This window comes from Myotis daubentonii, chromosome 3, assembly GCF_963259705.1.
Source record: "Myotis daubentonii chromosome 3, mMyoDau2.1, whole genome shotgun sequence".
Classification (NCBI taxonomy): Eukaryota; Metazoa; Chordata; class Mammalia; order Chiroptera; family Vespertilionidae; genus Myotis; species Myotis daubentonii.
In genome coordinates, this window is record NC_081842.1 from 163,466,274 (window position 1) to 163,490,812 (window position 24,539).

The following is a 24,539-nucleotide window of genomic DNA, read 5'->3' on the forward strand; positions in this document are numbered from 1 at the left end:
TGGGTGACTCCAGGCTAAATTAGAAATGGTGGTATGGCTTCTGCCCAACTCTCTGTAACTGGGATGCTCCACCCTGGAATCAGTAGCCATGTTGTGAGGAAGTCCAGGTAACACGAAGAGGCCATTTGTAGGTGTTCTAGCCACAGAATCTACTGAAGTCTCAGCTAAGAGCCTACATCAGCCCCAAGAGATGTGACAGAGCCTTTAAAGATTCCAGCCCCAGATTCTGACTGCAACAGTATGAGTTACATGACAGATCTCAATGGAGGTCTGCCCTGCTGGATCTAATCAATCCTCAGAACTGAGAGGTAAAAACAACAATGAGTCTTGAGGTTTTATACCAAGTTTGGGGTAGTTTGAGCTCTCTCTCCCAAACTATAGAACTCCAGCATAATGAGAAAGAAGCTGAAAATTCCCTGGGACTCCCTCATGAATGCAACACTACAGCCTTAAAATCACAGTCTAGGCACTTTAAAAATACTAATTCAACATGAGAAACTCCTCCCAAGCACACTTATCATCTTTGCATGGATCATAAGGAGACGTCGCAGTAGAAAAAGCATCCTCAAATTACAGTTCAGTTATTGCTAAAGCCTTTCTTTAATGTTAGTGCAATGAAAGTTTTCTTCACCAGCAAAATAACATGGATAGTTGGCTTAATTCTTTGCATTGTTTTGGCAGTGTAAATGCAATCTGAGGGGTTTTCACGTAGAATATGGTCTGGGTCTTTTTCCTACGCTGTTGTGTTTGCACCACAGCCTAATGTCTGAGTTGATTCCAAGTCCTTTTTGTTTTCAGGGCAGTGAGAAGTCTAAGATGGGGATCTGGAGGAGGGAATGAAACATGAGACACTCCTACATGCTCATAATTGCGAGCAGAGTGGCAATTTTTAAACGTGACAAGCACATTTAAGAAAACACATGTGCCAAGGCTGCAGGCACATCCAAGGCAGCTTTTCTAGCAAAAGGAACTAACCTCCTCAATGCGACAATTGCAACTGGGCCAGAACTTTCAGAACCCCTCTGCTCCTCGGCTCATTGCAAGCATAGGACTCAGGGAAGCCAGGCTAATTGTAAAGTCTGCAGAAGGCCCTCCGGGCAGCCTTGAGAATGAACATGGTCTGGAGAATGGAGATGGTGCCCTGGACAGTGTGGGGAACTTTCTGCCAGAAGGGCCTGCATGAGTGGCTTCCAGTTCTCTTCTCCCTGTTAGCTACGAAGATGCAGCTGCCTGGGTGAGAACTCGGGGTGGGGGTGGGGGGTGGGAGGGGGGAGGGGGCTGTGAGCAGCAGGTGTACCATGAACACAGCAGCCAAAGCACATCTGGCCGGCCGGGTCCTCACTGCACCGAAGGGCTTTCTCCTGCCCAACATCACCGGTGCGCAGAGGCACTTGGGTGGTGACAACAGAGCACGCTGCCGACGGCTTCGCTCCCTCTCCTTGCACACACACCCATGTAGAGAGAGGACGTGTTTTCCAGTGTTTCACGCCACCGAGCTGTGGGGGACGTTTTCATACTTCTGCCTCTAACAAATGACATGGGGAACATCCAGGTGCATTCGCCCGCGCTGTCATTCGGAGGATGTCACTGCTTCACAATGGAGCAGTTTAAGCGGAGATGATATATATTTTTTTCCTTCCCTGAAGCTCAAGGGATTTGATGTGGTTTCACTCCCTCCTGGAGGCTTCAAGGAATCAACGTGTCCAGTCGGCAGGGCCAAGGGACTGGGCAGAGGCCCCCCTCGCCCTCTCGTGGGCCCTGTCTCTGGCTCCCCGGGGAAATGCTGTATTCATCTGTTGTGTCAGTTCCTCGTTTTCCTGCTTTCCTTATCTCATACTCATCTCTTTCCATATGATTGAAATATACAGTAAGTGACCACTTTTCCTCCTAGTAAATAAGGATACAAGCCAGGGGTTGCAACATTTCAAAATCAGAAACTTTCTAATGTAAAAACATAAAAGAAACACAAACACCAGAATTTTAGTTTTCCTTGTAAAGTTAGAGGATCGGGGTCGTTGGGTTCTCCTTCCGTGGGGACCCCAGGCATGTGGAGCTACATTACAGAGGGCATTTGCCATGTGCCCCTGGCACTCGCCAGGCCGGCCTCACACAGTCATAGCTCCCGCCTGGCTCCTGGGGGCACCTGTGTTTGCACCCCCAACACCATACCCATTGGACAGCTACCAGTTCTGTTCTCCAGTGAACAGAGATGCTGAAGGAATTGGAAACTGGCCTCATGTAGTTAAAGTGCCCCCAGCGCGTACTACCTGGAAGGCAGGGGAGAGGTACTAGTCTCCCCATGCTTTTTGCCTTTTCCTGGTTACACAGCGTGGACTAGGTTTGCTCCCCAACTCTGAAATATTGCAGGAAGGCCCAGTCTCCCTTTTTTGAATGATCCCACCCAGACTGGTGGCATATGATGTCCTATCCACGTCACTGCCAATTCTCCCTCCTTTTGAATTGCTCATGTCAGTCAGAACTAAGAGGTCTTAATATCGAGGCTTACCACATTATTTTTGAAGCAATGGTGCATGTATTACGTTCATTCAATTAAAAAGGTAGCATTTGAGAATTTGTTGAAGATCCTAATTTCAGTGCAAAACCCCAAACTCCAAACCCCTTTTGTGGATGGAGGACAGTTTAAAGACTGTCCTCCATCCACAAATCCACATATTTTCTCCAATATGAAGCATTTGGAAAAGAAAATAATATAATTTAAAAGAGTGTTTAGCTCAGTGAATTTTTTTTTTTTGAGTGAAAAGACTGACATACAAAAGAGTCATCAAAGGCAGTGTTAAATACCACCATGAAAGCAGCTGGGACAGGAAGCCTGGCCTCAGCTCAGCTCCTTCCCTGACTAGCAGCAAGTGACCTTGATCAGATCACTTAGTCTACAGTCCTTTTCTGGGGGAAATGTTTGCCCGAGCAATCGCCATTGTGTTCTATAAAGCAAAAATATTACTTCTGATATAGCCACTGTCACGAATTCTTGATGGTGACCAAAAGTCAAACCTCCGTCCTCCTGGAGGGAAGGTGAGGAGGAGGAGGAGGAGGAGGAGGAGGAGGAGGAGGAGGAGGAGGAGGGGGGACCAAGGCCTGGATCTGTGGGGATAGCCCCTTTCAGGCTTACAAGCTTCTCCATGAACAGGCCCAGGAGGCTCTTCAGCCCACCTCTCCGTCTTTCCACCTTGTATTCTCAACTCCAACCATCTGCCTGGTAAGTTCTGTCCTGCCTTGGGGGCTTTGCAGAAGCTATTCCCTCTGCCTGGGAAGTTATTTCCACCTGGCTCACTCCTGCTTGTCCTTGAGGCTTTAGGCCATTTCCTTAGGAAAGACTTTGGTAGACCACCCCAAGGATAAAAGTTGGCACCCCTCCTCCATACTCCCAAAGCACCCGCCCTCCAGCCACCTTAGTAACGTCCACATTGTATCATATTGCTTACTTGCTGCTCTCTCTCCCTAGATTGTGAGCTCCTTTCAGGTACAAAAGTAAGCACATAGCACATGGCGAGTTCTCAATAAATTTTTGTTGAGTTAACAGGACAATAAAAGATGTGTATATGCATGAGAAAACCAGTGAATTGACATCCACTGATTAAGGAAATACTAGTATGGTTTACGGAAAATACACTTTGCACTGAAGATCTGGAATCAAAACTCAGCTTTGTCATTAAAGAGCTATGGCATGAGGAAGGCTGATCAAATTTCTAAATTTTCTTTTCCTATATTGTAAAACAGGATTTAAATACTTCACCCTTTTCGTTTTCTCTCAATTAGTTGTGAGAAAACCAAAGGCGGTGTTAAATACCAAAGGCAGTGTTAAATACCATAATTGTGAGAAAACTGTGATCATTTTGCACTTGGCCATGTTTCTCAGAAAATTCCCTTCTGCTTGTTTCCTGGTTGCTGGTGTCCAGACCCTCAAGGCCTTCTCTGCCTGGGCTCCAGCAGGTCCCGTGTACAAGGGAGGAGGCGAGGGGTGTGGGGCACAGTGGGGTGAGGAAGCGTGCACATACATTTGAGTCTGTGGGATCTCTGCTTTCTCCAGGTCCCACTGGCCCACCCGGTAGGTCTCTACCAACCCGGCCAGCAGTGAGTTTTAGGGGCTGCCAGTCAACTTATCCAGAACACATTCCATTTTACATCATCCTCTGAGAGGGCAGTGATTAAAGTCACAAAATTCATGGCCTGGATCTATCCAAGCCTTTTGTTGGGGGCGGGGAGGGGCAGGGGGAGGACCTGCCTCCCTGCATCCTTTATTCATAACTTCCAGAAAAGCTACATTAAATCTTCCATTGCCTCCTGCTAATTGCCTGTAAATCAGCCATGTGTGAAGTTCCACAGGCCTGTCCACAGGCATAAAGTTGAAGGGCCCTGCACATTCCGAGGCCCTGATGGGGAACCCTGTCAGTTGGCTGATGGAATGGTAATAGATGTGGAAGTAAGCGATGCATAATGGATCATGGGATTTAAAAACCAACCTCCACATCCGAGCTGCTTGACAAGGTTAGGGGATTATATGGCTGCCGCGCATCAATTATGAAACAGAAAATACTCTCGCCCCCTTTGCATCTCAGAAGGTGGTAAACATTTTATACTGGTTCCCTCTGTAAGAACAAAATACTTGCTTTTTATCGATCAGTCTGGGATCTAAGTCAGTGGGAGAGATAGGGAAAGCCGGTCCTGAGAATGATGGGCAATGATCCTTTACTTATGACTTTATCCACAATTTGGCTTGACAATTGATGGGAAATGAAGTGTGATCAATTTCACCCGCCTGTACGTGGTTTCCCATCGACTGACCTGCCAAATCCTTGATTGAATAATTAGTTAAAGTTCCGTCTGAGCAGCCATGTTGCACAGCCCTCCCCAAGACAAGCCTTAACGGCATCCCAGAAAGGCCAGCCTGCTGTCCGGAGCTGGGACATTAATTGTTTATCCTTTCACTTAAGGTGGTGAGCCCCACGTCCATGTAAATAATTGTAAGAGTCCCTGAAGGATGAATGGCAGCTGGGAGTCGGGCTGTGAGGCAAGTCACTTATTGAAATACAATGTAGCATTAGGATTGAGGGATGGCTTCTCACAGAGGAAGATGCATCTAAATGCAAATGGAAGCCCAGGAGAAAACAAGTCACAACTCATCTCTGGGTAAAAGAGGATTCTGCTCAGTGATTGATTAAGGCTAGCGGCTACAAATTGGTGAGAAAGTTGCTAGGAAGTGCAATGATGTAAAAAGAAAACGACCCCCTCCCAACCAAAAAACACCTACCCCTGTGCCTGAAACACCGGACTATTCAAAAAATATTAGCTCATTTCCTCCTTGGCAATTCTAATTTCACAAAAGGGGCATCTGTTGTTCAGTGGTGTTAATATGAAATTGTGCACAGAATCCCAGATGAGCCTCTAGAATCAGGGAGTCTGGCTTCATACTGAAATGTAGACCCTGCCCAAGCCGGTATGGCTCAGTGGTTGAGCATTGACCTATGAACCAGGAGGTCACTGATTCGAATCTGATCAGGACACATGCCCGGGTTGCAGGCTAGATCCCCAGTGTGGGGTGTGCAGGAGGCAGCCGACCAATGATTCTGTCTCATCATTTATGTTTCTATCTCTCTCTCCCTCTACCTTCCTTTCTGAAATCAACACCAAAAAACAAAGAAAGAAAGAAAGAAAGAAAGAAAGAAAGAAAGAAAGAAAGAAAGAAAGAAAAGAAGGAAGGAAGGAAGGAAGAAAGAAAGAAAGAAAGAAAGAAAGAAAGAAAGAAAGAAAGAAAAAGAAAGAGAAAGAAAGAAAGAAAGAAAGAGAGAGAGGGAAGGAGGGAGGGAGAGAGGGAGGAAGGTAGGAAGGAAGGAAGGAAGGAAGGAAGGAAGGAAGGAATGAAGGAAGGAAGGAAGGAAGGAAGGAAGGAAGGAAAAAGAAACGTAGACCCTGGCTTGGGGTTCTTGAGGTTCTAGAACTGGGTTTCCACATTCCATCAAAGAGTACAAAGAGTTGGGGGACCAGCTGGCCAGTTCCAGTTGTTCACAGTGCACCTGCAGGATTGTGGGGCTGCCTTAGCTTTGTGTTCTCCTGAGCACACTGCTCCCTCTGCCTGGGATGCTCTCCACATCGGCCTGGACAGCTGCAAATCTTTCATGACATAATGCAAGGCCTCCTTTAGGGGACTTTATTACTCCAAAGAGATTGTTTTTTAATTTTTATTTAAAATAATATATTTTTATTGATTTCAGAGAGAGGGAGAGAGAGAGAAACATCAATGATGAGAGAAAATCATTGATCAGCTGCCTCCTGCATGCTCCCTACTGGGGAATTGACCACAAAACCCGGATATGTGTCCTGACTGGGAATCTAACTGAGACCTCTTGGTTCGTAGGTCCATGCTCAACCACTGAGCCACACTGGCCAGGCACCCCTACGAGGTGTTAAGTGCCTCTGCCTCATGGATATTATAGTAAATCTTAAATATGTCTATGGAAACACCTCTTGAAGCGGGTGCTGGTTTTCTTGTCTGTTTCCACCACTCAACTGCCAGATTCTTGGGGAAAAGGACTATTTTTTTTTATTTCTATATCCTCTCCCACCATATTCCTTTCTGTATCCCCTACCGTGCTGCCTGGTTCATTGGAAACACTCAATAAATGTTTACAGAAGAATAAATGAATCCTAAGATGAATCCTCTCCCAATTTACCCACAATCATCTGGAACTTTAGCTACAAGCGTCCAGGCTGGCTTGTTACAAAATCCTGTCTACTGGCTCACAATGGCCAAGGGGGCCCAACCAGGAGGCGGTCCATTCACATCAATTAGGACTTGTCCTTCTAGCCTTCCCTCAGCACAGAAGGGTGTCCACGAAACGGAAAACCCAGCAAGGCTTTTAATTAGAAGTGTAGTTACTGTATCACCATCCGTGCCCCTACTCCTAATGTCCCTAGTCTTAGCTGGCATTTAGAGCAAGTCCTCCTCCCATCCCTGGGTGGTGAAGCCCTGAAGATACTTCATCTTGATGCTTTTCCTTTCTCATTTCCAGAGGAAGTGCTGATCTGCAGCTCCCGTGTCTTCCATACCACGTTCACAGCTGGTTGGTGAGGTTCTGCAAAGTCTCTATTTCTGTAGGTTTGGATATGAATCAACTGAGTATGCGCCTGGCTACATGTAGTTGGTATGCGTTTATCTAAGGCTTGAAAAATTCCTCACCATTACTTCTACAGAGAAGGCATCTTTCCTTCCCTTTCCACAGACTTTTATATTTCTCTGCTACCTAGCGATGCGATTCTCTCCAGTCCGATTTCCAAAAGTTTCTGGTCACTGTAACCAGTGCAGCGTGGTGGTTAAAAGTCTTGGGCACCAGAACCACCAGGTCTGGGGTAAATTTCAGTTCCACTCCTCCGCAGCTAGGGGATCTTGGGAAAATCTCTTAGCTTCTCTCATCTGTAAAATGATGAGAATAATACCACCTCTTTAAAAAACAAATGTGAGGATTAATGGTGATAATGTATATAAAGCATTTAGATCAATATTGTGTATATGAAATGGAGTTCTTATATACATGATTAATATGTCATCGTTATCACTATATTACAAAATAAAAATACAATATAGATATACTATGTGCTAAATAATTATATACTACATATGCAAAATATAAAGATATTTTATATACCAAATGAAAATGAAATATTATTTATAAAATAAAATTTAAACATGTTTAACTAGTCTGACGTACAACTATACAGACTACCATGAGGGTGTGCTGTCAGGGACAGTTACTCTCCAACCTTTAGAATCATTTGGGGTATTTGGTAAGAAACAAAAAATAACTGGGCTACATCCCTGGAGAATAAAGTCTGAAGTTTCTCTGTCCCCTGACAACTCCAGGGGGTAACGTGGTGCTGATTCCACCGGTAGCACTTTTGCATCCCTAGCTCTCCACTCCTTCCTGTTTGAATGTGTGGGTGCCTTTGGACAGGCCAGAGAGACCAAGACACGTAAAATAAAATAAATGTTTCTCCATCTCTTAATTCTGTCTGGGGAGCCAGTGTTCCCACGTTAGAGCTCCCATCACTTTAATCATTACTGTCCTACTGAGCGCCACTCACAAGTTACTGTTCCGGTCCTGGGCAACCTTGGAAGACAGTTGGAGCTTATTCCCAGCAAGGACTCACCTACCCGTCAGAAAGTGCTGGGCTGTCCTGTCCCCCGCTTTAACAAGGCCAACAGCAGTAGCCGCAAACTTCAAGGAAGATGATCAAAGTTTCCTATTTGCACTGAGACATCAGGGGTTGAAAAAAAATGGCTGCTTCTTGAGGGTCCTCAGCATCTAAATTACATGCAGATTTCCTTGGGAAGACAGAGGCAGCTCAAGTTTGCTTTCAAACATTTTCAGGAGAACTGGTGAGCTGAATCAATTCATCCCCAGGTTGCAGTTGCTTTTAGAAATCATCTGAGAATTTCCATTTCCAAACTAATGAGAGCATGATCCTTGACATATTGAAGGAGAGGAGTGGCCAGGCGTTCAGTCTAGGATGCCCAGGTGTCCGGGAGCCACAGACGGTCGCACACTGGCTTCTGAGGGTTGAGTCCACAGGCCACACTTTAGGACGAGTGGCCTCTCAGGCGGAGGGAGAGTGTTTTAAGGAAGGAGAAACACGCTGCCCGGAGCAGAGCTGCCAAGCACCACCTGTTGGAGGTGCTAACCCCAATGGTTTCACCTGTACCTGGCGAGGTTATTACCTTACATCGTAGACCATCTCTGCTCGGTCGGTGCTGAACACATATTTATCGAGCACTGATTGAGCACTGGGCCCCGTGCTTGGGCCTGGATAAGACAGACACAGTGAAGCTCTGTGTCTATAGTGTTATCACGTCACAATGGTCACTGGCGAAAAGGACCCGGGACTTTGCTTCAAGGTCACCTGGAGCAAACGTTGTAACGCCATCAACATGGCGACTGCCATCGGGCTGACAACCCCTTCAGTTCAATTTGTCCTGCTCCGTGCTAGAAATTAGAAAGAACAGCATATGGGAAGGGATCAAGGCCACTCTATTAAAGAAAAGCATTTTAGTATTTCCCATAAAAGAGAAAACTGGCAATTTGTCCTAAGAAAATATTCTAAGACTAGTAAGAAACTTGAAGGCCTCTCAATTTCCACCGTGCTAGAATTATGGTTTCCTCTGGGGGAAAAGATCTCCCTATAACAAGGTAGAGGGTGAGGGAAAAAGAAGTGAGGAGAGAAACAGAGCCCCTGAGAGAAATAAATCTAGGCAGGCAGGTCAGTGTCTTGTCACCTGGAGGAGGACGGGAAGGTGGTGTTTCCCACACTGTTTTACAGTTAATGGGGCTCATGGAACTCAGCTGAGAAGTTTGCTGTTCACCTTCATTCATTTCCTCTCTGGGCTCCTCGCCTACCCGATGTCTTATCTCCCTGCTCTCCCCAGCTCCAAAGACACACAACTTCCCTGGCTGCCCAGAGGTGGCATCTGACCCTCTCCTAAGTGTCTCATGTTTATGGTGAAATTGGATTGTTCTAGAGAATGTGAGTAGCATGGTTCCCATACCCACGTTCCAAAATTCTCTCTCCCTCCTCCTGTTGCCTCATAAAACTCCTGTTCCCATCCATCAAAGTCGACTCCCAACCCAACTCCCACTGGGTCCAGCTGCTACTTTCAGCTAAGTCCAAACTGGAAAACACAAGATGGAATACATTCACATTTTGGTAGTGCGCTCTTCTAGAAAGCTTAGTGGAAAACTACTCAGTGGTTATTTGGGGGAAAGAGGTTTCTTTTAAAAAATATTTTTTATTGATTTTAGAGAGAGGAAGAGAGAGGGATAGAGAGATAGAAACTTCGATGACAGAGAAACATCAGTTGGCTACCTCTTGCATGCCCCCCTCCCCAGCCCCAACTGGGGATCGAGCCTGTGCCCTGACTAAGAATTAAACTGCGACCACCTGGTTCATAGTTAGACACTCAACCACTGAGCCACACCAGCCAGGCAACCCTAAAATCATTCCAGGCAGGGTGCTAATGTTTGAAGTGCTGGGTTTTGTTGTTGTTGGGGAAAGACTGATTTGCTGCTGTTTCTGGGACAACTCCAAGTCACAGAAAAATAGCTCAATTAGTGGGCAATAACTCAAATAGGAACCCCGGACTGGCTATGAATAAACAGCCAAATTCAGCTTCCTAAATGTCTTTGTCTGAGCTTGAACGAGGCTAGGATGTTCACAGAGTACCTCCCCGTGTAGCTTAGATTCTGGCCAAGAGCCAGGCCACAGTCACCTCCTGTGTAATGAAACTGTAGATTATAAGAGTGTTTATGAAGATAACAGCCTTTAGCTAATATTTTTATCAAGTCCCCACTACAATACTGTGCTAAGATCTCTACATGCAGTCTCTTAAGATTTCCAAATTCCCTGAGGTAGATAGTATTATCATCCCATTTTATAGATAAACAAACTAAGACTCAGAGAGGTTCATTCATTTGCCTAAGGTCAATGCTAATAATTGACACATCTGTCAGACTCTGAAGCGCACACTTTGAGCCCTCCCACATGCCATCTTCTAATTCTCTGCCACTGTGATGTCCGATTACACAGAAGCCTGAAGCTCGGCTGCTCCCCCAAAAGAGCTCTTGTTCACATAGTGAGTTTTAGTTGGCAAAGGTGCTTCGTTCTGGGTGTCTCAGCCCCTCTGAACCACTGGTTGGACATTAAGCTGACCTCATCTCCAGGTGCCAAAAGGCTGTGAGACACTTCTAGTCTATAAAAGTCAACCTTTCCAACAAAGTAGTGTTAGTTTAAGAATACAGAATTCTACTCTCCTCCCACAGGACTGAACACACACAATAATAATAAAAAAAGAAATGTCTAAAGAAAATGTGGGCCTAGACATCCACCGGTATTCAGCTGCACGTGGCTCTTCGGTGCCCTTTGAGCTGTAGCGATCAGCTTCCCTCCCTCAAGCAGCAGTGAGGCCAAAAGTTTCAGCCATAAAACCTTGCAGAAAACATAAAGGAGGTGAGACACAAATCCACCTGTCTTGTGTAAAGATTATAACTTTAAAAGTCACATTTCATGTCCTTACAGAGCTTTACATCTGCTTCCTGGCATTCAAATATCTGGAACTTTTATTTAAACAAACTATTTTTCTATATTCAAATAGTCATAAAAGCACAAAGGGGTGGGGAATGGGAAAATGGGAGCAGGCTGAAAAAACAAACAAGTTCCTGGATATGTGTGGGGATCCGAACACATTTATTCTCACTCTCAAAACTTTCCCACCTACAAGAGAAGGTAAGTCCCGAGAGAATAGAAGCCTGGACTACTTTGTTGGTGGCATTGTCCCCAAAGCCTGGAAGAGTTCCAGACACAAGTAGATGCACAATAAATGCTTGTTAAATGAATGAACGAGCACACAAACGGAGAGCATTTCAGAGAAGCTGGGACATGTAGTTCTTGAGGCCTGCAGGCAACTTCAGAGACTATGATGTTTTACTCACTGCTTTGGGATGGCAGGAGTTCATCAGAAAATTGAATTAAGCAGGTAAGCTGCGATGGAGTGATAACAGCAATGGTCCCAGCTCTTTTTCTGCTTCTTGATATCCACACTCTTTGGTAGTGTCTTCTACACTGACTCTGGGCTTGGCCAGGTGACCTGCGTTGACCAATGGGACAAGCAAAAGTAATGCAAAGACCTGAAAAGGGCTTGTGCATAGGGGCTTGCCCGCTTGCTATTCTTGGAATCCTGCCAGCATGTGAACATGCCTGGGTGAGACTGCTGGACAATGACATTCTACACCCAGTCACATCATTGCCCTGGTCAATGATGTGAAACTAAACAATCACCATACGTATGACGGGAGCTATCTAGGACCAGCTGGCACCCAGCTGACCAACCAAGTGACCATCAAAGCATGAGCTAGACAGACAGAGATCAGATAAGCCCTCCCCAGTTCAGAAGAGCCACCCAGTAGAATGGTGAGCTGAAGAAATGAATACTGTTTTAAGCTATTAATTATTGGGGTGGTTTGTTCTGTAGAGATATGTAACTGATCAATAAGTGTTTCTCAAATTATCTGATCAAGTAACCTGCAGTATTGCTTAAAAACTAAGGTATTGTGCTTCCTTAAAAAAATTAAACATAGAATTACCTATGATTCAGCAATTCCACTTCCAGACATATACCCAAAAGAACTGAAAGCAGAGACTTGAACAGATATTGGTACCCCAGTGTTCTCAGCATTATTCTCAATAGCCAAATGGCAGAAACACCCAAATGCCTATTGACGGCTGAATGGATAGACAAAGTGTAGTGTATACATACAATGGATACAATATGCAGCCTTAAAAAGGAATGAAATTCTGATGTGCTACAAAATGATTAGCCTTGAAAACACACTAAGTGAAACAATTCAGGTACAAGAGGATGAATGTTGTATGATTTCATGATTTCACTTAGAGGAGGTACCAGCAGTCTAATTCCTGGAGACAGAAAGTAGAACCGTGATTACTCTTCTGGGGAAAGGGAGAGTGAGGACTTATTGTTTCATGGGTACACAGCTTCAAAAAAGTTCTGGGTATGGATGGTCATGCTGGCTGCCCAACAATGTGGATGTACTTAATGCCACGGATTGGTACACTAAAAGTGATACAAATTATCAATTTTACGTCATGTAAATTTTACCACCACACACACACACACACACACACACACACACACACACACACACACACATCCTCTGTACATTCCTGCACCACTCCTCAGAACTACTAAGTCACCATCTCCAGGGCAGGTGCAGGCTTGTCTGCTTAGACAACCCATCTCCCAAATTGTTTTAGTGTATGATTCAAAAGGGCAAACATACACACCAGATAAGAATGAAAGGAAGTCTCTTCCTCTTTATGAGCCAGAACAGTCTCTGGAAAAGGCACAAGACATTGGCTTCATTGGAAGGATTACATTCAGTATCTAAACCTCTCATTATTATGGAACAGCACCAGCTTTCAGAAAAAACACAAAAGAAATCCCTTACTATCCTGAAGGCCAAAGCTGGCAAAGCCGCCTGCCTTCCATTTGTTTAGGCATCAGGGGGAAATACCACATTGAATCCAAAAGGTAATTCTAACCTTTTATTTTCCTACACTATTGGAACAAGAATAAATTGAATCACCCTGTCTGAAAAGAGCCAGCTGTGTGAGTTTACTTCTCTTTCACAGTCACTAGATCTAAGTAATAATGCAAAAATGTTGCATGAGAATGATTCTAAAATAATTTTCATTCCAGATAGGAAAACACTGCTACTCTTCTGCAAGAGACTGTTATTTATGCAAGGCAGGACTTTCAAATAGTATCCTCAGGTAGGTAATTCATATGGCAGAAACTATGCCATATTCTGCAGTGTGTAATTACAAAAGAGAGTTTCATCTTCAAACATTTCACACAAATTAGTCACAGAACTTTTAACGCCTCTGGATTTTGGATGGATTACTCAGTGAGGGTTCAAAGTCTCTGGAGAATTTTAAAACTCTAACCTTTAAAAATTTAAGTTCTAATCGTCAGGAAAAAACACCCCAATATGCAAGTGGTACATAAAGGAAGTCAGATTTCCTTTTCCTGTGAATAATGCCATTCACGCTGCTCAGCACAGAACACAATTCACCTCCTTGTTCAGAGTCCTTGCAATTGTCGTTGGATCTGAAATAAGAACACACTTTGTTCAATTATACAAGGCAATTGTCCTAAACATTTTTTCCCCTTTAAAATGTCGTTTATGTTCAGATAAAACACAAAGGAGATCCTTTGCTCTACAGGCCCAAACTATTAGTTTCAAATGTCACCTGTACGATAGGTATCTAATTTCATATCTTTCCTACTAAATGAAAGAAAAGATTGAATCTTGACATGATCCCCACTATAGTATTCAACGAGTGGTAATTTAGTCACCTGGATTATCTTTGAGGGATCAACTAATAAAAGTCCTAGAGAAGTTTCAATCTATATGGCAGGGTCTTCTACATTCAAGCACTCATTGGCTGGAAACTTTCTATACAAGATTTTTAGGCCACGTGGAGCCAAAGCTAGCCTAATCTGTTGTCACCATGCTTCATGCAAAGCCACTCCCTCTAGACTCATTGCAACCTTGCCATGTTCCTTCACGCTCTGATCCTTGGTTCCTAACTGTCTTCTCCTGAGTGTTCTATCGTTTCTTGAAACTAGGAATTACTGCCTCCAAAAACCACACACACTCTGTGTATCTCCTACATGTGAGAACTAATCTTTTGTCACTTAGTTTACTTCTCGAGTTCCTACTTATTTACAGCATTCTTTTTCTTTTTGTTTCAAATTCATCTGTTGTGCAATAAACAAAAAATAGATTTGTTTTTTAATTTGCACTTCTTCGCAGGACCTCACCTCTTCCCGCTCTGCTTTATCTGCGAGTGTGACAGCCCATCAACCACCTATTCTTGTCCGGGTCTCAAGTGGCATGCCTGAAACTGACCTTCCTGGGAACTCTTCTTGTTAAAATATAACACGTCCTCGTACAAACTCTCCTGGAAGACTGCTCTCATGCATTAAAGAGTCATTTTCTTTCCCGTCATCTCTGACGGTCTCACCTGCATGAATGTTGTAATGTGATCTCCAACTCACACCTTTACAGGTTATTTTCTCACTTGGGATTCTATGGAGACACTAACACTGGAGAAATGGAACAAGCAAAAGACACTGTCTGCCTGTATTTTCCAGAGCAGTTCTCTGACAATGACATCCTGGTTCCAAAGTACATGCTGAAAGAAGTTGCAGTCATTTTATAAATTCAATCCTCTGGCCTCAATTTTCAAATATGCACTATCGTGAGGATTCCAAACCCATCTGTAGAATGGTTAAAACCTTGTTTCAAACTTGAGGCAAGAGTCGCTAATGTATGTGCAAGCCACCAAGCCTTGCTTTTCCTTCTGTGTCACTGGATGCTATTAGAATTACGGGCAGGGTAGGATTGCAACCACAAAAAAATTCAACCATATAAGTTGAAAATTTGGATGTTCAAAACATCAGATCGTGAGTGTTTTTGAGGGCAAGGACCACATCTCACTCATGTTTGCCACCTGAAAGCTATGTGCAATATCTGGTGCTGAACAGGCACGGACCCCTGAGTCGGGTGAGGGATAAGACACAATCACTATCTACCCACTCTGATACAGAGGAGTCCTGTACAGGCAGGAGAGGCCACCTGTTATGGGGAGCACCCACTGGCCTCGTTCTGGCTTAGAAGATGGGGGTTCAAAGCCTGGTTTTGCCAGGAGTTAGCTATGCAACTTTGTGCAAGTTGCTTAACCTCTCTGATTCTCAGTCTCCTCTGTAAATGGGGTGGAGGCCGGCCTGCTTGTCATGTTTTGAATGAGGACATGTTTATGAAAGCTCCTTGTAAATGAAAAAGGGTACTTATAGCCCTGCAACATGATTGAGCCACATTTACTAAGAGCAGAACTTTCAAAGACAGTGAAACCTAGTGGTCTCTCTCTTCCATTTTCCATTCATTTAATACATGCTTATTCTGGGCTCACTGCTATTTGCTGATAATGAAATGGTGAGAGAGAAAGCAGAGAAAAAAGGGAAGAGCCATGACTGGTTGTCTAAGTGGTTAGAGCATTGGCCCATGCACCTATGGACCACAGTCAAGGGCATGTACCTGGGTTGCAGGTTCCATTTCTGGCCCCCATCAGGGTGCATATAGGAAGCAAACAATCGCTATGTCTCTTGCACATTGATGTTCCTCTCTCTCTCTCTCTCTCTCTCTCTCTCTCTTCCTCCTTCCCTTCCTTTCACTCTCTCTAAAAAAATCAAAGAAAAAAGGGGGGTGCCGGAAGCCAATCCATCCTTGCTGCTTGACACAGTCGCTGCAGGAAAGAAACATCTGCACAGCATATGTTTCAAGGGACTTGGCGTATATAGCATACTGTTCTTAATATGTTTGCTCCCCTTAGCGCTGTGTGTTTTAACCAAGGTCACCTCTCCGAGAAAGGTTGTTTCCCCAGGTAGGAATTTTTCCCTGAAGTCAGGGAGGGGATGCCTCTCCTAGAAAGGTTGTTTCCCCAGGTAGGAATTTTTCCCTGAAGTCAGGGAGGGGATGAAACTCCTTAACTAAGTACCAGGCGGGTAGTTAATCACTACAAACAATCATGCTTAAGCTACATAATCTTTACACCCTGGAATGGAGATAAGAAACGCCCTAACCTTTGTAATAGAAATTGACAGGATTAAAATCAACTGGGATAAATACGGATGTAACAAGACAATAAACAGCAGAACCTCTCTGGAGATCGGGACCAGATCCTGGCTGGAGATCCTGGCTAGGCTGCTGATCAACTGAACACTGTCTCCGTGTCCTTCCTTCTTCGCCGACTTCGTCTACGCCTTTGGGGACCCCTGGACCCGCTGGGGCTGGACCCCGGCAGGGGGGAGGCCCTAGTTGGTTTGGTTCAGTGGATAGAGCATCAGGTTGTAGATTGAAGGGTCCCTGGGTTACATTCTGGTCAAGGGCACATGCCTGAGTTGCAGGCTCGATCCCTAGTAGGTAGCATGCAGGAGGCAGCTGATCAATGATTCTCTCTCATCACTGATATTTCTATTTCTCCCTCATCCTTCCTCTCTGAAATTAACAAAAATATATTTTAAAAAAGGAGGGAGGAGAAGAAGAAATAGTAATTTGAGAAGTGCAGGTAACTTGGTTGTCAGTAAGAATGTGACCCACATAAATTTGAGGTAGGGGCTCTGAATCTACTCTTTCCTCACTTTGTTCCAGTTTCCTTGCCTCTCAATGCCATGTTGAATTAAATACAATCTCTAGTATTTAAAGATACTAGGTAACAAGACCTAATGCAAACTGACTGCTTAATCTGGTGCTCATGGCTTTTAATACACGCCATTCACACTCTTTTTCTCTTTCATTAAAATGAGACTTAAGAAAAGGTGTACAACTCATTCAACAGGAGGCCACACTACAGACAGCTCTGAGAAACTTTGGGAAACCTGTTACCTGCCCCAGGTCACACCATTTCACATTTAGTTGTGCATGTTTTAGTCACCAAAAAATTATCACCTGATAGAGTAAGACAAAGTCATTTTTGAAAGGGAGCCAATGACCAAATTAATCCTTTTATGGAGCTGTCTGATTTGATTAAGTTGTTGCACTACATTTTAAAACTCATTAACAGGAGCCATCAAGCCATTTTGTAAGTGATTTTTTTCTTGTGTCTTTGCAATTCACTGTCCTAGAAGGCTTTTGGTGTCAATCAAAATAGATGACAATGCTGAATCACTGGCTTAATAACATAATTCAGCAGTGGGTGAATTCAGCTGTCTCCGTGAAATCTGACCTTGCAGGAGTGGCTGATTTGCCTGTTGTCTTCTCTGATAAAAAAATGTATTTATAATGACATTGTGGGTGCATGTACATTGTACAGTGTATGTTATTTTATAACAGGTTTGTTTAACCTTAAACAAATTCGCTCTGATATGAGGCAAAAAGGAGAGACCTTTGAAAACAAGCCCTTTCCCCCCTTTCTCCTTTTCAGTCAACACTTCCTCAGATTCTGTCAGAAAGCTCCAGTGGGGAGAAATTCACAAGTGAAAAGAGAAGGATTATGGCTTTCCTGGGAGAGCTTACTGAAAGGAGAGGAGACAGTTGGATAAGTCGGCATGAAGGAGATGAGCAAGGAGCATTTTCCAGGGCTGAAGGCTAAACATAACAGAGTGGAGAATGAACTGCTTAGATAAAAGGTATAGAGCCTGGCAAAGTCAGGCTTTGCAGATTTCTCCAACAATAACGATTTCCTTAAACAGAAATCTCTGAGATTTGCCATTGTAGGGAAAGTTATTTCTAGCAATGTAAGGAAATTATAAATAGGATTTAAATTCCCCTGTGTCCAAAGGACAGTGCAGCAATATTCCATATTTATCTCAAAATTCATTAGAGAAATCACACATCAGAGTGATGGCACTGTTTAATGACCACTAAGGATGCTCAATAAATTAGGTTAATAAAATGTTCATTAATTTAATAAACATTGATTCAGGCCTTGCTATTTTCCCAATTTTGCACAAAGAAAAACTATGATCTATCCATGCCTTTGAGGCTTTTGAAGTAGCTGAATAAACATAAATGTAAACATGTAATTACTGTGCAGTGCAGAGATAAACAAAATCACAGAGGAAGGAACAACTAAAACTAGAGTTCATAAAGACATCACGGTAGGGGAGATATTTGAAGTCTTCCTTCTTTCCTTTCTTTCTTTTACTTTTCTTTCTTTCTTTCCTTCTTTTTTTTTTTTTTTTTTTTTTTTAAGCTTTATTGTTTCTATCTGGTCCAATGCATGGGAGAGGGCTCCAGGGTGGTTAAAAGAATGAGTAATGGTTTCAGGGAGAGAGAGGCTCAGGCAAAAGCCAGACACCAGGGGGATACAGAGGGCCCCTCAGGCCTCTGGGCTCCAAAGGCTCCGAGTCCTGCTCGAGAAGGAGTCTTTTGAAGAAATACTCCCCGAGCTCAGCCTGGGGGCCTGCCAGCCTGCAGAGGTGAGTCAGGTGGTCACTCATTTTCTTGATGAGTTTCACCTCCTCATCCAGGAAGCGATTCTCCAGGAAGTCTGAGATGAGTGTCTGTGCGGGTACAACCCAGGGTATGCAATTCCACAAGAGCCTCATTCAGGTTCCTCTCCCAGGCCATGGCGGCTTCCATGGTGTCCTGAGTCCCATCCCACTCATCTTAGGAAGGCTCCAGCCCATCCTGGAAGAGAATGCGGACATCGCGCTGGTTTTGCATCTTCAAGAGATGCTCAGGGCCCTCATGCTTCTTCTCCGCCAACTCGCGGAAGAAGTGGCCCACACTCTCCAAAGCCACATTATTGAGGTCTAAATAGAAGCCCAGGGAGAGGTAGGTGTAACAGGCCCGCAGACGCAGGTTGGCCAGGCGGTTAATGGCAGATTCCACCTTGGTGGAATAATCTGACAAATTTGGGAGCTCATGGTTGTTCAGCAATAAGGAATTAAGAAAAAAAAACACACACAACAAAACAAAACAGTGTTGGCTGGTGTCGGAGGCTGAGGATGGCTGAGGTGGTTCTGAAACTACCCAAGTGTGAGTGACCGAAAAAAAGGTTGGAGGACGGTCAGAGGCTGGAAGAAAGGATGTCCCTGAGTCTATTCCATCTAAACACTGTTGAAGCAAGAGACAGACCTGGAGGCCTGCTGAGGGCACTGCGGAGGCATTTCTTAGAGGATAAGTAGGAACTACCGAGAAAGAGAGAAAGGTGCATGGCACACAGAAAACGTTTTAGAGAACTATGGAAGTTGAGGTTCCACGTTTCAAATGAATGGATGGATAAGGAGGGAAAGATGAGGCTAGAAAAGTAAGTTATTTTCCAGGCTAAGGATTTGTGGCAGCCAATGAATATTTGTACATAAGGACAAACTGTAATCCAGTTTCTTTCTTTTGCATGTGGCTTTCCAATTTTCCCCAGAACCATTTATAGAAGAGGCTTTCTTTACTGACCAGGGGCCCTCAAACTTTTTAAACAGGGGGCCAGTTCACTGTCCCTCAGACCATTGGAGGGCCGGACTATAGTTTAAAAAAAACTATGAACAAATTCCTATGCACACTGCACATATCTTATTTTGAAGTAAAAAAACAAAACGGGAATAAATACAATATTTATATTTGCATGTGGCCCGCGGGCCATAGTTTGAGGACCCCTGCTACTCCATTGTGTGTTTCTGGCTCCTTTGTCGAAAATTATCTGCCCACATATGTGTGGTTTTTATAGCTGCACTCTTAATTTTGTTCCTTGACCTGTGTGTCTGTCTTTCTGCCAATACTATGCTGTTTTGATTATTGTAGTTCTGTAGTATAATTTGAAGTCAGATGTTGAAGATCACCTTTGCGATGTACTTTTGGGAAACTGACCAACATGAAGACTATAGAAATATCTGATTTCTTCCTCATTATTGAAAGCACTAGTGAAAACTTTTGCATTTCCATATTTCTCTGGCAAAGGAATTCCTTCCATAATTTATCTATTTTTGTTAGAAAACAAAAATTAAGCAGGCCATAAAATGTTAAATAAGTTTGAGAATTCAGGAACAGGCATAAGTGTGTGTGCTGGGGGAGGGGTGTCGGATGGTTTAAGATAATGGGGTAGGTTTTCAGCATGTAAATTTAAGATGCTTATAAATCACCCAAGTGTGAGTGTCTAGTGGACAGCTAGATCTATGGGTTGAGAGCTCAGGAGGCAGAGCTGAGCTGAAGAAATAGTTTGAAGTCTCATTAGAGAAGACGTGTACACATCAAAGAAATGAACAAATCTGTTCAAGAGAAAGAGTAGAAGTAGAGAAGACAGGTAGGAAAACTAGTAGTAAAATTAGGCTGGGAAGAAGAGAACTGTTTATAGAAACTGAATGAGAAGTGGTGGGGCATTCAGGATAAAATGGTAATATAAAAGCTGGATGATTTTCAGATAATACTCAGTGAGTATGTGTTTAAACAATTCTGTGCCTTAGCTTTTAGCTCTAGATACTTGTTCATTTGTACATAATGATGCATAACTGTGTTGAGTCCCCAAATCCACCTTTCCAACAATTCAGCAAGCCAACAATCTTTGCAATGTGTTTGTTATGAAATAAAGTGCCGTTTGAATTTTGTTTAGTCAATTTGTGGATCCACAGAGTTCTGTTAATCTTCTGTCTGCCCCTCTAGGTCCACTCTCTACTCTTTGCCCCTCTGCTCTGGGAGGCTGATCATTATGGATTGATCAATGGACTGTATTTGCCATGCGGCTTTTAAATGGGTTTGGCCAATGAGATGCTCTGCGGGAGCTGGAGAGTGAGAAGGGAGAGTTTGGGATTTCCCCCCATATCTGTCTACACCCCTTTATTGAAGGCCTCAGTTTTTTCAGGATCCCTCTCTATACAATACCTTCTATGGCAGAGGTTCTCAACCTGTGGGTCGCGACCCCTTTGGCGGTCGAACAACCCTTTCACAGGGGTCGCCTAAGACCATCTTGAATATCAGATATTTACATTATGATTCATAACAGTAGCAACATTACAGTTATGAAGTAGCAACGAAAATAATTTTATGGTTGGGTCATAACATGAGGAACTGTATTTAAAGGGCCAGAAGGTTGCCCTGACCAGTTTGGCTCCGTGGATAGAGCATCGGCCTGCGGACTGAAGGGTCCCAGGTTCGATTCTGGTCAAGAGCATGTGCCTTGGTGGAGGGTACATCCCCAGTAGGGGGTTTGCAGGAGGCAACTGATCCATGTTTCTCTCTCATCAATGTTTCTGGCTCTCTATCCCTCTCTCTTCCTCTGTAAAAAAAATCAATAAAATACATATGTTAAAAAAAGTAAAAAATAAAGGGCCAGAAGGTTGAGAACCACTGTTCTATGGGTTCCTGTACCACTTTCATGGTTGGCTTAAAGATGGTACAAGTCTTCTTGCCATTTAAACCCCCAAGATACTGCAATTACTGCTTGACTGCTTTCCTCAGTCCCTGGTGGAGGGTTCTGAGTCCCACAGAGTTTATTAGTAGCTCCTTTATTAAATTCTCAAATCACCCAGATCACTGTGCTATCTGGTTTGCTGTGAGGAACAGGTTATCTCATGAAACAATTTATCAATTGTCACTGATATATTTTTCCATTGGCTTCTAGTATGAACAAAGAGTGTATTTGAGAAGATGAGGTAGGAGAAGAAGCAGAGTACATCTGGGAAGGCACAGGTTCCTAACTTTTAGAGTCTGGCTATCTGCACAGAGCCTTGCAGCTAGCACCAGATCATTCCTCTCGGGGGGCATTTCTGTTCATCCATTTTGAAATAAACAAAGGACATAGGAAAGCTGGGATGGTCCACATTTCACCCCAGCAGAACTGACAGGTTGGGGGATGCAACCTCATGTATCTGGGTTTTCAGGTAACTGCAATTTGAGTTCATGCTGAGAAACATCAATTCTGTGGTGAAGTTCCATAAATCAGGCTGCCATCCAATGAACAAGGCCTACAGTTGCAAAGATATTTTTGTACTATTTTTGGCATTGTACAAAGAAACTAAGGTGGCAGAAGAAAGGGTCTTCAAATGTATAAAAGATTAACTTTCTGGTAGAGGTTGGGGTTGGGGCAGAGACTCTCAGCACAGATGCATGGCTGTGCAGTGCAGTCTTACCCCTTCTCTACCTGGGAACCAGCCTACAGCAACAGAAGAATGGAAAAGACAAACACAGACTCAGCTTTTAATAAAATGTCAAGACAGATTCTATTACATTTTTAATATTTTCTAAAAACAAATAAGTTCTCCCAGGAGGAAGTACAGAGATGCTGAGGGAAACTCTTAAGATTTCAGTGGTTGGAGTCCAGCCTTGACAGATCTCAGGAAATGCCACACACACACACACACACACACTTCCAGAAAGTGGAAGATGTGTCTTGAGATGCTGAAGCTGGACCCTTTGCTGGCAAAAGTGTGTAGACAAACAGGTCACTTTCCACCCCCAACAGAACCATACTAAGTTTAATGAAAAAGAGGAAACTAGGCCAAATGGAGATTCAGACAGACAAGGAACGCTTTTAGGAGGCATGTGTCTTTGTGGAGGCTTAGGGAAGAGAACCGGTGCATTGTGAAGCTGTGCTGGACAGGAATGCTGACCTGGACCTGCTTCAAGAGGACTCAATAAAATGCCTAGTCTAGAAAAGCAACAGATGAATAATAAAGAAGAAACAATCACATCATTGATACAAAGATACTCTAAGATCACCGTAACTGGTTTGGCTCAGTGGATAGAGCGTCGGCCTGCGGACTGAAGGGTCCCAGGTTCGATTCCGGTCAAGGGCATGTACATTGGTTGCGGGCACATCCCCAGTGGGAGTTGTGTAGGAGGCGGCTGATCGATGTTTCTAACTCTCTATCTCTCTCCCTTCCTCTCTGTAAAAAAAATCAATAAAATATATATTAAAAAAAGATACTCTAAGACAAAAGCAAAAAGGAGCAAATTTTTTGAACAAAGTGCATCCTTTTGTAAAATATTACCATATTTACAAAATATGGTAGGGTAGATGAAAATTGTGAACGAAGATTTTGCCATGAATTTGGATAGAAAAAAAACCCCAAATGAGAACTCTCCCCGGGGCTCCCGCTGGCTTCTCTGGGATCGGTTGCATGACATAAACTGATGAACAAAAACAGATCCAGAGACAGTGAAGCATGGATCAGACTGTCAAACCTCAGAGGGAAGGTAGGGGAGGGTGTGGGTAAGGGGGAAAGATCAACCAAAGGACTTGTATGCAAGCATATAAACCTAACCAATGGACACAGACACCAGGAGGGTGAGGGCATGAGTGGGGGGATGGGGGAGCAAGGGGGAGGATAAGGACACATAAGTAATACCTTAATCAATAAAGAAAACATAAAAATAATTTAAAAAATAATATGATATCTGGGATTTGCTCCAAATTAATGCAGAAGAAAGGAATTGGGTAGGAATATAGATGAAACAAAACTGGTCATGAATCAAATCTGAAGCTGAGTAATAGGTGCTGGGGGTTCATTAATCTGTTTATTTTTTCTGTAATAAAAAGTTAAATAGATATAGAAGTCTGCCCTGATTACTTTCCAGTGACAATCAATATTAACAATTTGATATATTTTCCCCAGAAATTTTTCTATGTATAAATTGCAGAAAAGAGTAGTGGAGGAGGCTTGATCTTGATTTTATTTAATTAAATGGACTCACTAGAAAAAAAAACAAATACTCCAAATGAAGCAATCATCTAGATGAAAGAAGATAAATAATAATACATAAATGAAAGAATTCAGGGAAAATATGGTAGAATAGTAGTAGAAAATAAGATAAAACTGGCAGAACTTAGCAAAGGTATATAAGAAAAAATAGAAAGATTAAATAAATGAAAGCAAAAGAAGAGTACAGGAGTAAAGAGATACTATGGAAAACACTGTAGATTCACAGATGATCCGAATGAGTAAATTAATGCAATGGAATAGAAGTAAACAAAGACTCAGACTCACCAATGAGACATAGCACAGTAAGGTTACTGGGCTTAAAATAAAAACCTTCTGAGCAGACAGATGAGAGGATCAAGCCAATTTTACATAAAGAAAAAAAATTCAAGCTAGCCTTCTATTCTTTTACAACACTGAATATCAGACACAACATCTACAAGATTCTCAAGCAAAGAAAGTTTAAGATAAGGATTATATATACATACAAACTCTTCTTCAAGCACAAAGTTCAAGTAAAAAGGTTACAAACAACTTTAAGATGCAAAAACTAGAAAAATGTTATTTTTCTGATCCTTTTTTTTTTTGTCAGAAGTTGTTAATTTGATGAAATCACCTTTATCTATTTTTTGCTTTTATTACTTGCGCTTTTGGGGTCATATCCAAAAAAATAATTTCCCAGGAGGTTTTCCCCTATGTTTTCTTCTGGTAGTTTTACAATTTGGGGTCTTACACACTTAAATCTTAAAAAAATGGGTAATTG

The 24,539-nt window shown here is 43.2% G+C and overlaps 1 protein-coding gene and 1 pseudogene across 1 annotated transcript in view; both read right to left on the reverse strand.

The window, feature by feature from the left end:
* The window catches only part of ST6GALNAC5 (ST6 N-acetylgalactosaminide alpha-2,6-sialyltransferase 5), a 166,058-nt gene that overhangs the window by 46,773 nt on the left and 94,746 nt on the right, over positions 1-24,539 (reverse strand). The gene's annotated exons all lie outside the window — the stretch shown is intronic.
* Positions 18,466-19,991, reverse strand: LOC132231913 (ferritin light chain-like; annotated as a pseudogene).